The following is a 15,954-nucleotide window of genomic DNA, read 5'->3' as shown; positions in this document are numbered from 1 at the left end:
TTGGCTGTGGTGTCATTTAAGTTTGTAAATGCTTTGTGCACCACACATTAGTGCAGTTGTGAACCTTTGGTGCCACATGGCTTGAGAGGATAACATCCCTGTGGCCCGTAGGTGTGAGGTCTGGCGTGGTCTCCAGCAGGTGCTGATATTTCTGGTGAGGGTCCAGCACACCAGCTCCAGGCAGGAGCTGGGTTAGTGCACTTGGAGGCTGTGGGATTGCCAGAGGAGGCTGCTCTTGAGTGCCGTGGGGAGCTTGCTTTGCTCCATAATTACAAGCACAGAGAAATAAATTATAGAGGGTGCCACTGTGTTTCTTGGCCCTCCAAAAAAAAAAGCCCCTTGCCTGCTCCTGTTCCTTCTCACTGCATGCTGTAACCCCCAGGCCTATTCTGCTACATCAAAGATGAGGACAAAATAATACATTTTACCTTCATACTAAGCACAAGGCACTTACACCACAAAATAATCCTACCATATAACAACATTATGCATTATCATGTATATTATTCAGCACTTTGAATAATGCAAAGCTTTCCTAGCACCATGCTGAACATGTCATTATCACATCATGTCGGGGACCCATGCATTTTCCTGTGCCCCTCTTAATAATGCTTCCCAAGTTGCTAGACTTGGATGACACATGGCTACACACACATGTGGGCTTTCTTCAAAGCAAACATGACTAACGCTCTCAAATGCTTGGAAACGAGTTCAGTCAATCTAAATCAGAGCCAATGTGGCATGCCACTGACAGACCACTGTAATACTCGCCTTTCTAAGCTGAATCTGTTAAAGAACCCTCTCTTCCCCTAGAGTGTGCACCCTTAAAGCTGAGTATAAGACTTGGGTTAAAAAAAAGAAAAAACTTCTATCGCATTTTACCTCATTAAACTAAATTGAAAAGGAAAACAATTCCATCATCATCATCTGCTGCATCTCTGCATATCCTGCGTGGATCCACTTTAAGACCCTAAAAAACCACTGCCAGGCTCTTCTTTGCAACATGCCTGGTAATGCTTAATTCAGTTTAAGAAATGGGACAGCTTGGCAGTTAAATACAAGTTATTTTATTAACAGTGCCTGTGTTACCCTTGTTAATAACAGCAACAGCTTCAAGACTCAGGTGTAGGAGGTCCTATCAACACCTGGAAGCATGCAACTGAGATCCACTGAGCCCCTCCAAAGTATTCTCTTTGCCTCTCTCTCACAAATTACTTCATGTTCCCTGCTTCAGGCTGAAGTGGGGATGGTAACAGAACTTGTGGCAACTCAAGTGGCTGCTAGACAAATCCACTTAATCTCATTTTCTTTCAGTAGTACACTTTGGGAGAGCAAGGACGAGGACTAAGAGTGGTTTATCTCAAATGGAAAGAGGAGGATCTTTTTTCAGTGTGACACAAAGGTCAGTAAAGAAGTCTGCAGTCCTTCCCATAACATATATGAGGGAACAAAAGTGATTAGTTTCTATTCTCTTTCTCTGATGGCTTCAGCCTTGTGGTTCCCAAGGGCACAAAGGAGCCAAAGAGCTCAGCCCATTAATAGTTAACTCCAGCCTGGAGCCAAGCAGCCCCTGAAGCACCCTTAATGACTGCCTCTCACCAACCCTCCAACCTGCCAGAAACCTGATAGACGTGGCTAACACCATAATCTGAGAGCATGCTGAGATGAGATGTATCTTCTGTCACACATGTTTCCCAGGATTTCTTCTGGGCTGTCATCAAACCAAGGGCTGTTTGACCAGCCATTTTCCCGCTCACTGCTGCAAGCCCCATGAAGGCAGCCTTGCCTACAATGGCGTGTAGTGTTGGGTAGGTGAAAGCACCATTACCTGCAGACCAGATTTTGTCAGGCTTCATCATCCAGGTCTATGAACTTGTGTTTAGATGGAGGAGCAGTACAGCTTCCTCAGCAGACCACCTGACTCCAAAGAAGTGATAGACTTAATCCATTAAAACACCATCACTTAATAGGCTTAATGCTGGAAATGCTACTGCCCGGTGACTACTGGTATCTCCTCGTCAGCTAAACAACTCTGTAACCACATGGGCTCAAACAACAGGTTTCTCAGGACATGGATTATTATTAAAAACACACCATCAATGTGTCAAATTATTAGTTTTATGGGATATCTTAGCAAGCTGAAGAAGAAATATTTTTTTTCAAAAAGTATGTCTAGGAAAAAAATATATACAGCAGGAGGTGGTGTCAGTGGACCAACACAGAATCCTTCTCCTTTCAAAACTAAGAGCTCTAGAAATATTCATATAAAATAAGAGTTTTCAACAAGTATCTTTTGGTATGACTGCAGTAAATGGTATCAATGCTAATTCTTTGACATATATTCTTTAATCATCACTGTGCATTTTCCTTGCAAAGTCATATTTTATGTTCTACAATAAAAAAGCAGAGGAAGACATGGATTAATTAATAGATCCATTTGTCTATAGACTTATTTTAAACAGTGGCAAGCCTTGGGGTGCTCTGTATATGAGCAGTTAGCTACTCTGGTAGGAAACACTCCCCTGATTATCTTGACTTCTGTTATGTTGATAGAATGAAAAAATCCCCAGCAGTTGCTTTTTTAGGACAAAAAACCCACACAGCACTGCAGTCTCGATTATACTGTTAACCCTGTGCCATAAAGAGGAGGAAAATCTTACATATGTTTCCTGGCTCCAAGTATTTTAATGATTCAAACTAAGCTTGACTATGCTTTAAACTAAACACATGGACAAAAGCCAAGTGAATTTGCTAAGACAATGTTTCTTCCTTTAAGCACTGTAAGTTAAAACAAGGACTAGGCTATTGGGTAATGCTCATTAAATTGTTTTACAGCAGCATATTTTCATTCATAGCATCTGGCAGCATGCTGAGTGCTCTTGGGTCTTGGAAATAAAACTAAATTTCTTCAGCAAACATAACACTCTACTAAAGTCTTCATCAAATATGTAAAAGTAGCTGGCAAGTTAAAGTTTCTCATGGTCCTCTGAGAACCATTTCACCCAAGAGTGAATAGTTCATCCTCAGGAAGGAGAAAAGAAAACCTATTTGAGTACTAAGAGACACTGCAGTTTGCAATGGCAGCCATACAGCGTGACTGCGAACAGTGAAATTACCCCAAATTATGCAAATTTCCCTGCTATAAACTGCATTTTCACATTCCAGCATTGCTCATACACATACTTAAATGCACACACCTGTGCAGTCACATTGGAGCCAACAACATATAGCTCACAAAGTAAAGTACTCGCACAAGTGATTTCCAGCACTTTAACCTGTGCCTCTGTTCCCTGTTTATTTGATAAATCAAATCACCCCCTGGAAGATCTGCCAAACACATAGAAAAATATTCATTGCTCAATAGGCCAAATCTTTCCTTCTACAATCTTTGGCATAGTGCTGGCAAAGTGTTTGCAAAGAGCATTTTTAGACACTTCACTAAAACTATTAAAAAATCTGGATGATTTCCACATGTATTTTTGACCTCTGTGCATGTAACTGCACACGGTGATATCTGTGGAAGAGGGACAGAAGTGATCCAAGACCTACAACACCCCCGAAAAAGACCCAGCTAATGCAGGAAAACGTCATACAAATTATTTCTGCAATATGTGCAAAAAACCCCCTCCTCTGGAGAAAACATCATGGTTTTCCTGTGTTGAATTTACTGGGGAGTAGCACACCACCGCACACAAATAATCTGCCAAAACCAAAGGAAACTTCTATGGAATTACAGAGCCCCACAATTTGCATAGTAATTCTTTCTAATTAAGAAAAGAAGATACAAGTTGTTTGTTATAAACATCAGCAGGCCCTGTGCAAATACGGAGGGCTCGCAGCCGCGCTGAGTGTTTGTCGAATCAAAGCGACTCGCTGGAGAGTTTTATTGGTACAGCTGCGGCGCATGCATTTTATCACACATGCTAATAATCCTGGTTATGGCACTAACATTTTAATCATTTGTTCTCTGGGCTTGTTTCTCAAACAATTAGCACTAATGAATGGCCAAAATACCTCGGATCATATATGTCTAATTGCAGTCAAGAGCGGTTATTGTCCGCATGTACATTTCAATTCACCTCTGGGGATAATGTTTGTTAATTGTATTTCTTTATATAGCAAGTGAAAAAAGGCTGTTCACTCAAAAAGGGACTAAGTGTTCTCTTCTTTTCCTTTGTTCCCACAAGAAGCTAAAGTCACTTCAAGAGGCACTTAATCCCATCATCCATGGTTACAATTGCCTTACAGCATCAATCAAAAAGAATCTGAAGTAAAATGATGCAGCTATATTGTGTAATTAAAAGCAATTCAGGTAGTTATTACTTGGGGCATTTTCCAGGTCCAAATACTTAAAATGGCACTGTGGGGATTCTAAATACTGTAGTGTTTTAAATTTGGTGAACTACAATATCTCACAGAGGAAGGGAAGGAATATGCAAAAAAAAAAATCTCCTAGTGTGTATTGTAAAGTGAAAGAAAAGAGGAGGAACAGCTAACGTTTGAAGTGACAAAATCTACAAGTCTCCATATAAAAGGGGAATAAAAATATCAAGAAGAGAGAAAAGGGGAGGAAAAAGAAAAGGACAACAGTTTTCAAGGAAAAGAAATTCCTTGTAATTGTTAAAAAGTTAACATGTGAAAAAATGCTAACATTTCCCCGAATGGAAAACAAAAGCTCATGTCACAAGCTTTACCATCAGAATACAGGTCCCCAAAACCTTAGTGCTCTCCTAGTGGAAAGAAATGCTGGTAAAGCAAGCAGCTCTTCTTTAGGGAAAAAAAAAAAAAGGAAAAAAAGAAAAACACTTAGGTTAAAAGTGAAGAGCTATGATATTTACTTTTGAATAAAATCTAAGGGAAGGAACTTTACGTAACAACTGCCGCTCACCCTGATCCAATTATGCTGAAATTAAAACCGGGGAGTTATCAACATACCAAACACTCAGCTTTACATTTTGATTTCTTCCTTTGTTCCAGACTCAGTACGGTCATTTCCCTGACCCTCAAAAAACTAATTAAGAAACCCCCCCCAAACTTAAGCCCTTTCCAGGGCAGGCAGAAGCCACCAGCTCTCATGGTTTGGGATGTCTTGACAAGCAGTTTTCTTTAGCAGGAGAGGCTTTGTCTGATTTGAAACTTCCCACCATAAGGCTGATACTATCTCGCATAGATGTAACGTGAAGATTAATTCCCCTGAAGTTGATGGAAGACATAAAGGTATAAAATTGGCCCCCCCAAAGTATGAAGAAGGTGAAAGAATAAACCCTAACACTTCCACAGCATCCTAAAGGAGACAGGCGGTCTGCACCCAGCTGTGGGGACTGAGTGGTGATTTGAAGAAGCACTCACAAAAACTCGGCGAATTAAGAAATTTAACCCCCGTAACAACCAGCTTTGGATTTCAAAAGGGACAGATTGGAGGGGGTTGCTCGTGAGAGCACTTGCCTGCTGGAAAAACTGTAGCAGGGAAAAATGAAAAGGGGGCTTCCAAGTGACCTTTCACAAGCACTCACTCCAGCTGATCAGGACACATTGCATTATAGCCAAAAAACAGAGAGCTGAACCAAATGGGGAAGGAGAGCCCCACTGATCAAAAAAAAAAAAAAAAAAAAAAAAAATGACACATAGAAGTGTGAGTGGAAATGAAAACTAAGCACCAAATCCAAAGTTGCTGGAAAGTAATTTAGGAAAAATATGTGGCTTTGTCTGCTATTTATAATTTTTTCCTATCTCCAGTAAATCAATATGAGTCATAAAACTGGGCATCAGAGAAAAGATTGAATACGAACCAGGAACTTAGTGGCAAAGGCTTAAAATCATGGACCCCTAAGCCATAAAATGATAAAAGGCTATCATAGGTTAAATAGTTAACCAAACTTTCTCCTCCCACCAGCACTAAATGTAAAAAAAAAAAAAAAAAGACCTTTTATTTACCCCACCATGTTCTTTCAACTACATTTGACCCTGTTGTTTTGGTTCACTCTGAGCTCCATCATGCCTTAAATTGCTTTGACTGAAGATCAGGCATTTTTGTCTTCTCAATTCAAAATGGCCAAATTAGACAGCAAGGATAAAAATAAAAGAACCACTGGTTTCTCATATACTAACGTGTCCTGTTTTCAGGGCAGCAAAAATAGCCTGTTTGTGAGGAAGAGGAGAGTGCTACAGTTCTTTGACTTAAGAAGTGAATTTTAAAAGAGATTTAAATAATGGCTCAGGGTGACAAAGGCTGCTGCTTCCTACTAATGGCAACAGGCTGCTCCTCTCGGGCAGCCTGTGTGTGTGTGTGTGTTTGCTATCATCCAAGGTTAATTGGTGTCCTGTCTTGGGGAGCTTTAGCATATGTGACATACAGTTGAGGCTTTGCTCCCTTCCTTACGGTGTGGATAACGCTGAATAACTCGTCATGCCCATAAAGTATTCTTGAGCCGAGTTGTACCTCGCTTTGTTTTTACCATTGGCAAAGTATCTGGTTTCTAGGGATGCTTTCTGCTGCTTAATCAGACCCACAGCACTGCAGGGCAATGGGAAAGCACTCTGTCTGTCTGTAACACATTCACTTTGCCACTTCCACCTAAGGAACATGCAGTTAAGATAACAGCTATTTTCTCTGTCTTCCTAAATATAAAGATATAGAAATAAACTCTAAGTATGGACAGTTTTTGTTTTAAGGAAATTTTGAATGCTTTCATTTATTTAATTAATTCAGTTTCTAAGTTGCATTTTTAAAATCTACAACACTGTAAAGAGATACTGCAAAATTTTATCTAGCTGTATGCTTTCTTCAGTGAAACTCTTGCATTACATTTTTTAACAGAATTGCAACTAGCAGCTGCAACAGAAATTCACAACACATTTTAAATAACAAAAACATCCCACAATAAAGAAAAATATCAGATACCAATATCAAGAGATTAGAAAAAACTACACATAAATTAGCCTTTTTAAGGCATGCATTGAGAATTAAGAAGATATTGCTTTGGATGTGTGATGTTGATGTATGATCTGTTTTGATTTACTTGGTTTTGGGTTTTGCGTACAGACAAATATGCAGGAAGCATTATCAGAGCTGTGTGGCACAAAGGAAAAAACATGCCTTTGGAGGCTGAGAATCTTCCGATTCAGGAGGAGGATCAGGCATATATAACTAACGAGCTGTCCTGGAACATCCCATTCCAAAATCTGTCTTAGGAAGTGAATATATAAAACCAACAAATCTGCAATGGTTGCACTTTTATACAGTCAGACCCATCCTGGTGGTCTCTACAGAAGAGCTGAACTTTGAAGAGATTCTTTATGTCACTGCAAAACCACTCTTGACTCTTCCAGTTCTCCCCTCTATCTTTCCATCAGGTACTTACTTCCCTTGCTCCTAATTCTGCCCCAGCCTTTTCACACAGTGACTTTGCACCCACCCATCTTGGTGTACATACACAACAATTGGTAACTATGTTTGGGCAGAATTTCTTTTCTTACTGAATGTGTTTTTCCCCTCTTTTCTTCCCCACTCCCCTCCATTCCCTCCGCGTCGGTTCCCACACCAGGACACCGGGAGCATCCCCACTACTGAGCTCTTGCAGCCCCCGCCACTGGTCCAGCTGTGTGCGCATTGGCTAAATGCTACAAGGTCAAGATCCAGACCAGGATTCAAAAATTCCACGCTAATTACTGTGATTAAAGTCCAAGTCCCAAACTCATCCAAAGACTCCTGAGCAGTTTAGGAGCAGGCTGCTAATGAGTTATACACAAAGTAAGAAACAGGCACTTGATGAAGTCAGAATCAATAAAGTGCCATTCCTGCCTGTGAAAATGATCTTGCATCCATAACAGAGAGTCACTGCATTCACCAGCGCCTGTGCAGGCTAGACATCCATGTCTGCATGGCGTGAGAGAAAAAGAAAACAGTAAAGTCCTTGAAATCACTTCTGATTTATATCTGAGTTAAAATAAAATTACACCGAATTGTGACTGACAATATTTAGCAGAAGGAAATGAATGGAGAGTCAATATAATAGTGCTGCAGAAGTCAGAAGAAAGAAGGCATTTTTCATCCACTTCGGGTCTTCCAGAATTTCTGACTTTTTATTACACACAGTTGTCTTCATAGTTTTGGTTGTGATGGGGATATTTTACAAACAGAAGGTCCCTTCATGCTTCAAGGAATTTTTCACTAGTAGACAATATTTTATCTCAATTTGCAATTTACATCAATCTACACTTAGTCAAACCACAAACATTTTGATGATTCCTGTACTTAGAAACATAGGTAAATTACAATACTATATAAAGCCCAGACATTTTTACCATGTAGGAAAAAGAAAACAATATTGCAGTCTTCTCTGCCTTTTGAAACTGCTCCTGTAAACCCACTTGAGTATGTGCCTAGCCCAGAGAAATCAAAAAGACTAGTCAAACACTTACAGTTAACCACGTGCTTAAGTGCCTCCAGGACTGGAGATTAATTTTGAATTATGAAAGTGTTCCATTTCCATGTATTCTTAGGCTATGCATGGGTCAACCCGCTTTTTTCAGGTTTTTGTACAGAGACTTGTGCAAAATGAGACTTTGATGTATAAGGATGAAATCCAGGTGGAGAATATCTTTTAAACAATATAAAGATGCTCAATATCAGCTGGAGAAAAAATCCAAATTTACATGATATTTTCAGAATAAGATTAAAAGTAAAAATATTATTTATGTTTAGCCAAGTATTGTTCTATAGAATTATTATATGGAGGAATTACTAAGTCAAAGAATTATTTTGTATTGAACTGGACATACTCAGAATGTTTTCTGCACCAAATAACTGAGCAGTGAAGAACAATTTAGCAAGCAATTAGTAAATATCAAATTGCTGAAGAACAGAAGTATAAAACTACAATGCGCTGCAATTACATAAAAAAAAAAAGAAAATGTTGTAATTACATCAAAGCTGATGCAATATGACAGAAAAAAAGAATGAATACACAATGCTTTTAGTTCAAAAACAATTGTGGCCACACTAATTGAAAACTAACCGCTCTCTGGCTTTGAATACAAGCCTGGTGAAAATTTTAAAATATTTTCTAAACGGACGATAAAGAAGAACGTTTACAAATCCTGCAGTGCTCCAGGGCAACACTTAACTTTGTAAATGTCTACAGGCAGAAATACTAGCCTGCAATATGGCTCAGGATGGCACAAACAAGCATCTGTGTTTATTTTTTAACTAGTGGATTTATAAGAGCAATGAAATCCCTACCTAAGCATTTTATATTGACCTGATATGGACTTACTGTTTTAACCAGCTTTTTAACTAACTCCACAAGTTAATAAAGGCAACTACATGAATCCTTACTGCTACACATTAAGATAAGAAAAACATTCATTAAGCAATATCCAGACTGTTTTAATTACGGGAATATCACTCTTATTTGTAGTGTAATGTTCGTTAAGTACAGTATAACATTTTCTTAAAATGCCCCAGAGGCAGTTAAACTCTTGATTAGCTATTTAAGAAAAAAAAAAAAGAAAAAAAAAATCTCCCTTAACTTCAATCGCAGGAGTTAATGCCTACTGCAATGAAATTCCAGCACTTATAATCATGCAAAAATGTCATACGAAAATCTTATTAACCATGAAAACATTACATGAGATCAAATGAATCTTCTGCACTGTTAGCATTACTCAATGTTAGCAAAATGTTGGACTCTTCCTATGATGATTGTGGTAGTAACAATAATAAGCCCAGCCCTATTTCCTTTGAAAATGGCATCAATTGAAAACCAACCCTTATTTTATTAATTTCAAAATATAGCAAGGAATGCAGGAAAATTCTGACTTTTGTATTTTCATGCCCTTAACTACATCTCTGTTCTATTATCCAATGTTAAAATATACCAAACTAGAAGCAGTGAGTGGATGTAAAAACATTATAAAGACAGAAACTTCACAATCTCCAGTAAATAAACACTTAAATAAAGTGTTTGATTATCCAATAATGAAACTTCCTTTTTTTCCCTGCCTTTTCCAGCACATTATAAAATGTAATGTTTTTACTGTTATTGTACAGAGGACAATGAAACATCAACATTTTCTTCAGTATTATCCTGCATCTGCCACTTATTCCATACATCTCTTGAAAAAAAAAGCTGTTAGTTTTTTGTTTGCTAACACCACCAAGAATTAAAAAAATTGTGAACAACATGATGCATTAAAAATTGCAATATTTTTAAAGTGCATATTGAAACATTATTTTCTGGTTCTGTATCCCTGACTTTGTATTTTCAAGCTTTTTCAAAGACAAAAAATTCTTGAAAAGTAAAAAAAAAAAAAAGTTAAAGGTGAGATTTCAGGAATCTAGGATTAAAGGAAATAACAAATACGGTGACATTAGTGATTAAGAGGTGACAGTTGTCTGCTCATTGTGATTTTTCACATAAGCAGCTGAAGGATAATTTTATTATATGGGAACAGGCATGCCAAACCCTAACTCAGCTATGGCCCTCCAAAATCATCTCCTTAGTAAGGTCAGCAAACTAAAAATCGCAAATTTAGCACCCACCAGTCTCTTCAAGCTCAGCACCTCTCTATGCACAGAGCTCCCCATAGTGAGTGATCAGCATTTGCTACCCTGAAAGGTTCAAACCCCTCACTCTACTGAGCTGGTGGGTCAGGTCCTGTCACCCCCATAGGTGCATATTTGGGGGGAGTGGTCAAAGCCCTGGGTGCACTTTTCAGGGGTAGATTCAGCCATAATCCTCCTCCTGACTCAGGCAGCTCCTGATGTCCCTTGAGGAGGGGAGCATGCTTGGGGGAGATCAACCCCAGCCCAGGGTGTCCACAGCAGGGAACCAATTTCAAGGAACACATCAGTCATATCATGACAGCCTGTCCTACCAGGCATAACCTTTGCTGTGTAGGCCAGCTCAAAGACCATAAAGGTGCTGAAACTATCAGGTAGATAACATGAATGTGTGATGGGGGATAAACATTGGCCAAGGAATGCATTTTAACACTAAATAAGAAGATTGCTATAGCTTTTTTTTTTTTTTAGCCCTATTCCTAAGCAACTTTTATAATTTAGTTCTCCAAACATTTTCACAGAACTGTTCAGATTAGCTTTGCCACATCCCAGGAAACTCAGAAGCCTGTCCTAAAACCATGGCTCCAGGTCCCTGTTTCAAATCCCCCACTGAGAAAGTCCCATCCCATTTGATGGTCAGTTTGCCATCAACATGGACACTTTAAAAAATCATCCAGACTAAAAGTCACATGGGGTGAAAATCAACTTCTCTGCAAATCAGTATGATTTTATTTTCTTGAAAAAAAAAAAGGTCAAATTATCAGGTAGCAGCTTTTTTTGGGACACCTGATGGGCCTTTGCAAGTGCAGGTCCAAGCACTCTCATTTTATGACATGCCGTGTGGAAGTTTCTTATCTGTATTCCCCAAGTGAGATTACTTGTGTGGTTATGGTTGCTATAACATATATTCACTGTGGCCAGTGAATGCATGAAAAGGCCCACTGACACTTAGGCAAAGCTGAAGAATCAAAGCTTCTCCCCTGACCAGCAGCCTTGTTACACAGGATGCCCCTTTTCTCCAAAACATCGCAGTTCTGTTAAATGGGGATTTCCTATCTCACTGCATCCCAACACACATCTTCATCACTGGTTCCTCTCTCTTAAAACGAAATTTTAGAAAACAGCATTGTCTTTAATGGCTGCCTAGAGAGGAGGAAATACTTGGACATTAGAGAGAAGTTGGCAGACAGGGTAGGGAAGAAAGAGACAGAAGAAGAGGTGTCACCAAGCACACAGCTTGCTTGGGAGACCCATGAAGAAGAAATTCTTCCAACTTAGTTTAAGAGTGATGGTTTTTCTCCTGTAAATTCTTGACACAGGCTGTTCAATATTTATTTAAAAATAAGTGAAGAAGAAAAATCCACTGCCTCCCTCGCAATCTGCACATATAAAGAAAATGGCTTTTAGCTCATAATGATGGTACATTATAGATAAGCAAAAGTCCTGGATTACAAGAAAAAAAGTCTATAAGGAGAAATAGGATTAAGTCTACTTCCACATAACAGCTTTTATGACATTTAAATGAGCAGCTGTGTTTCTTTAAGTGTTATAGCATTCCACATCTGTATAAAAACGGAATGACAGACAGACTCTCTCAACTCACCGATATATAACCTTGTGAGGATAAAAAATCCCTGTGAAAATGCATAAAGGCATCGCTTGGCTTTCCTTTAAGTCTTCCTTAACAACCTGTGTCATGACTATAGGTTTAGGCTTAAGGAAATAAGGCAGTTAGATGACATATGTCTTTTGTCCTGTACTACATAAAGAGAAAAATTATTGCATTACTGAATCAGCCAAATTTTTTCTTTGAGTAACATTTTAGATATACTTCAGTGTGAAGGCCTTGTGATACATTTTAATTCTGCAGCGCATGCTAGTAATCGGTAAGAATATTAAGAAACAGTACCTCCCAAAGTTGATATTATATATAAGGAATTTGAATGGTTTAAACCAGTTTTAGTTTCACTTGGTGCCTTGTTTGCCATCATCTGTTTCCTTGCTGATAGGAAGAATGTTATGGAAGTTTCAATTTTTATCTTCTTCCTGAATAACAGTTTAGGCGAGCTGGTGTCTCTGTAACAGCAAAATTTGTTGACAGAGATTAGCATCAGACGTGGTGAAAAAAAATCGTGGCATATTCACTCTCTTCTCTACAACACATCCAGCAGGCAAAGCCTTCCTCCTTTTTCTGTCATTTGTGTTTAAAGGAGAACATGCAAAACAATGACCTCACTAGTTCTGTGTGCAAGTAAGAACAGAATGTGAGACTCCAAGCAGACATTAAAATAGGCCCACCCTTAAAGTGAGGTTTTCTTTTGGCCTGCAGCCACAATAGTCGGAGGTGAACATTTATATGTGTGCATGCTTGCGTTTATATATTTGTGTGCCTTTGTATATCTATCTGCATACACAATCTCGTTCTGTATTTGTGCACATATAAATGTACAAATGTAAGTGTTCATATATGTACATGTGTATACATGTATGTATATAAGAAGACCCAACATGGCATAGTACAACAGCAGCACTGATCAGTGGAAAGTGGCAAAGAAGAATTGACTTCCACTAATCCAAGGAATAATAAAACTGGTTTTTCCCCCAACTTTTAGTCTCAAACATTCCTCATAGTTTTCTGGAATAAACTACCTGTTCCTGCATCTCCAGCAAAGGCATTAGAGTGGGAATTCTCCAGTGGAATACAAAATCTCCCCAGGACCCCATAGATACTAGACTGAAGGCTGTTCCAGCATTACTTATCGATGGCCTGCCTTGCTTTTGCAAGGCTTGAGGTCTTTGCATCCACACTGTATCTTGCAAGTTCAGGTGTGACCCTGCATATTTAGAGCTGCTGTAGACTGAAGCCGTGTCTCAGTGAGCCAAAGCAGTGCTGCCCCTCACGTTACTGCTGCCTTTGACAAATCCCTGCCAGAATAAACAATCCACGTGTTTTTTGCCACAAGAGACACTCCTTCTTTCCACTTCATCTCTTGGAGCTCAACATTTTTAGCCACGAGAAAGTGAACACTCATATCCTCTTTTCCTTGACCCTGCTCATACTGCTTTGGAGATGAAGGAGGGGATTTAGGGGCTGTTTCACCAATTCTCTACCAGTATTTGTTAATAGAGGGGAAGAAAGACTAATGGCTAAAACAGGCATTTACAGTGGTACCCAGAGACATGAAACTGAACCACAAAAGTGGGGGTTTGGGAGAATAGATAATAATTCTTTCCTTTTTCCCTTTTGAGAAGCACCAGGATGTGGTGGGGCACACTCTTGACATGAGTATCTTAAGGGTCTTTTCCAATCTCAGTTATGTTCTCCTTCCCTCTCCTAAGGGCCCAGTCTGGGCTGTGAAAACCGCAGCTGAGGCCTTAGAAAAACAGACTCTGTTCCTGTCCTAAGCAGATATAATGCAAATTGCTTTCCCACTATGACAACAGTCACACATGCTAACTTGAGCATTTTGAAGATGCTGTTAGATTTCAATCCACAAAAAGGATATTATAACTATTAGTAAGTACCTTTTTTCATGACTCTGTGGCTTATATTAGTTTGAAAAATAAATAAGCAGTAGTTAAGTAGCATGTGGTTGTAATTATACTAATCTTAAAATATTCTGTTTCATTATTTTCTAACCTCTGCAAAAATGTTCCTGTTATGAAGAAAACAAACAGAAGACAGATTCTAGACCAGGACAGACTGAATTATGGAGAAGTGAAGATAAAAGAGGCTGGAGAGACAAATAAGGTTTCAGGTGGGTGCAGTATATTTATTACCCTGTTATTTTAGCAGACATTCACATCTTGATTCAAAATACACTTTTATTACTCTCTAGACCTTTTCCATTGCTTGGAAACAGCAATCAACAAACCAATGTTTAACCTACCACAAGGAATATTAGGGTGGTTTTGAAAACAGGGAAGATGGAGAACTTCATAAGACTGTTCATGTTTGAGGGCCAGTAAGGAAGAAGACTAAAAATCATCTACAGGATGAAGAGAATGAAAGGGTAATTGTAAGCTGCAAGAAGCCAGGTCTGGCAGAGTAATGAAGTGAGGAAAGCCCAGGACCTGGGCACCACACATATGAAAAACTGAAGCTGACAACATGCAATAGGCAGCTCTAGAGGTGAGTCAGAGCAAGACAGGTAGTCCTGAGCAGCCAGCACACAGCAAGGTAGGATGGCCCAGATGGCCAGGAGAGGGGTGACAAATGCATAGGGCCTTGGTGAGATGGCCCCCGGGCACCAAAAGGAGGAATGGGTTTTGGGTTTGTGCAAGTGGCAAGGCAGACTCTGCCAGGATATGTCCCCAGCCAAGCCACCACAGAAGACAAGGAAGGACTGTTGGAGAGATGAACAAGGACGGGAGGTGACACCATGGAAAAGAAACCACACCATCAACCAGGGATGCCAAAAAGAAGACATAGTTCGCATTCACTTAGAAAGTCTGAAGAAAACAAGGTCAAAGGCAAGATTAAAAGAGCGAGGTGAAGATGTAATTTAAAGTTAAAAAAGGGATGAAAAAAGAAGAGGAAAAGGTCAGTGGAGATTTTAGTGAGGGAAGAATCAGTGAAGCGGGGACTGAGGAGTCTCTTGATGCAGCATCAGAGACAGAAGATGTATTAGCTCAGGGCAGCCAAATGTATCACTGAAGGAAAACAGGGGTAGAGTGGCATGAGTCTCTGAGGAATGAAGCAGTGGAAAGAGGAGCCAAGGGTGGGAGCACCAGGGAGGAAGAGGAGGAAGCAAAAACGAGACAGTGGGATCTTGATCAGCCAATAAGCTGAACCTAATGTGAAGAGTCTGAGCACTTGTGTAGTATCACTTGACTAACCACCACTGTGAACCAGGGCCTGCTTCAGGAGCCTTCCAGTGAAAGACTGGGGAAGATGTGTGAAACACACAGAACACAGTGGTTCAGCATTGAGAATGGAAATGAAATGGGGACGTGGATGGTCATCCCAGAAGCTCTTCTGAAACCTTCTAAGTGTGACCTGTCACCTCACTTCATAGTGAAAACAGAAAAATATTTTTATGTGGCCTACACACTGATTTCCTGTACACAAGCAATCATTTAAATTTAGGCCTCTAGATTGTTTTTGTCAGCTCTTAATGTTGCATAAAAATAAAGAAACTTCAGCTCCCTGCAACGCAGTGCAAGTGACTGAACTTCCTTTCAGTAGCCAGAACTGCATCTATTAAATGTGTGAAATGCTAAAGGTAACAGTGTCCAACAATAGAAAATGAAGCAAAAGGAAATTAGACCAACCTCAGGAACCAGTTTGCCAAAATTATGGGTGAATGCTAGGGAAAAAGGACAATTAATACAGGGACAGATGGCTAAGCAAAAACAAAAGCCATTATCTAAAACCTGGCTAAGGAAAG

At 39.5% G+C, this 15,954-nt stretch overlaps 1 protein-coding gene across 5 annotated transcripts in view; it reads right to left on the bottom strand.

The window, feature by feature from the left end:
* CLYBL (citramalyl-CoA lyase) overlaps positions 1 to 15,954 on the bottom strand; it is a 164,472-nt gene that overhangs the window by 78,490 nt on the left and 70,028 nt on the right. The gene's annotated exons all lie outside the window — the stretch shown is intronic.

This window comes from Anomalospiza imberbis, chromosome 2 (assembly GCF_031753505.1).
Source record: "Anomalospiza imberbis isolate Cuckoo-Finch-1a 21T00152 chromosome 2, ASM3175350v1, whole genome shotgun sequence".
Taxonomy (NCBI): domain Eukaryota; kingdom Metazoa; phylum Chordata; class Aves; order Passeriformes; family Viduidae; genus Anomalospiza; species Anomalospiza imberbis.
This window is presented reverse-complemented; position numbering and strand designations above follow the sequence as displayed.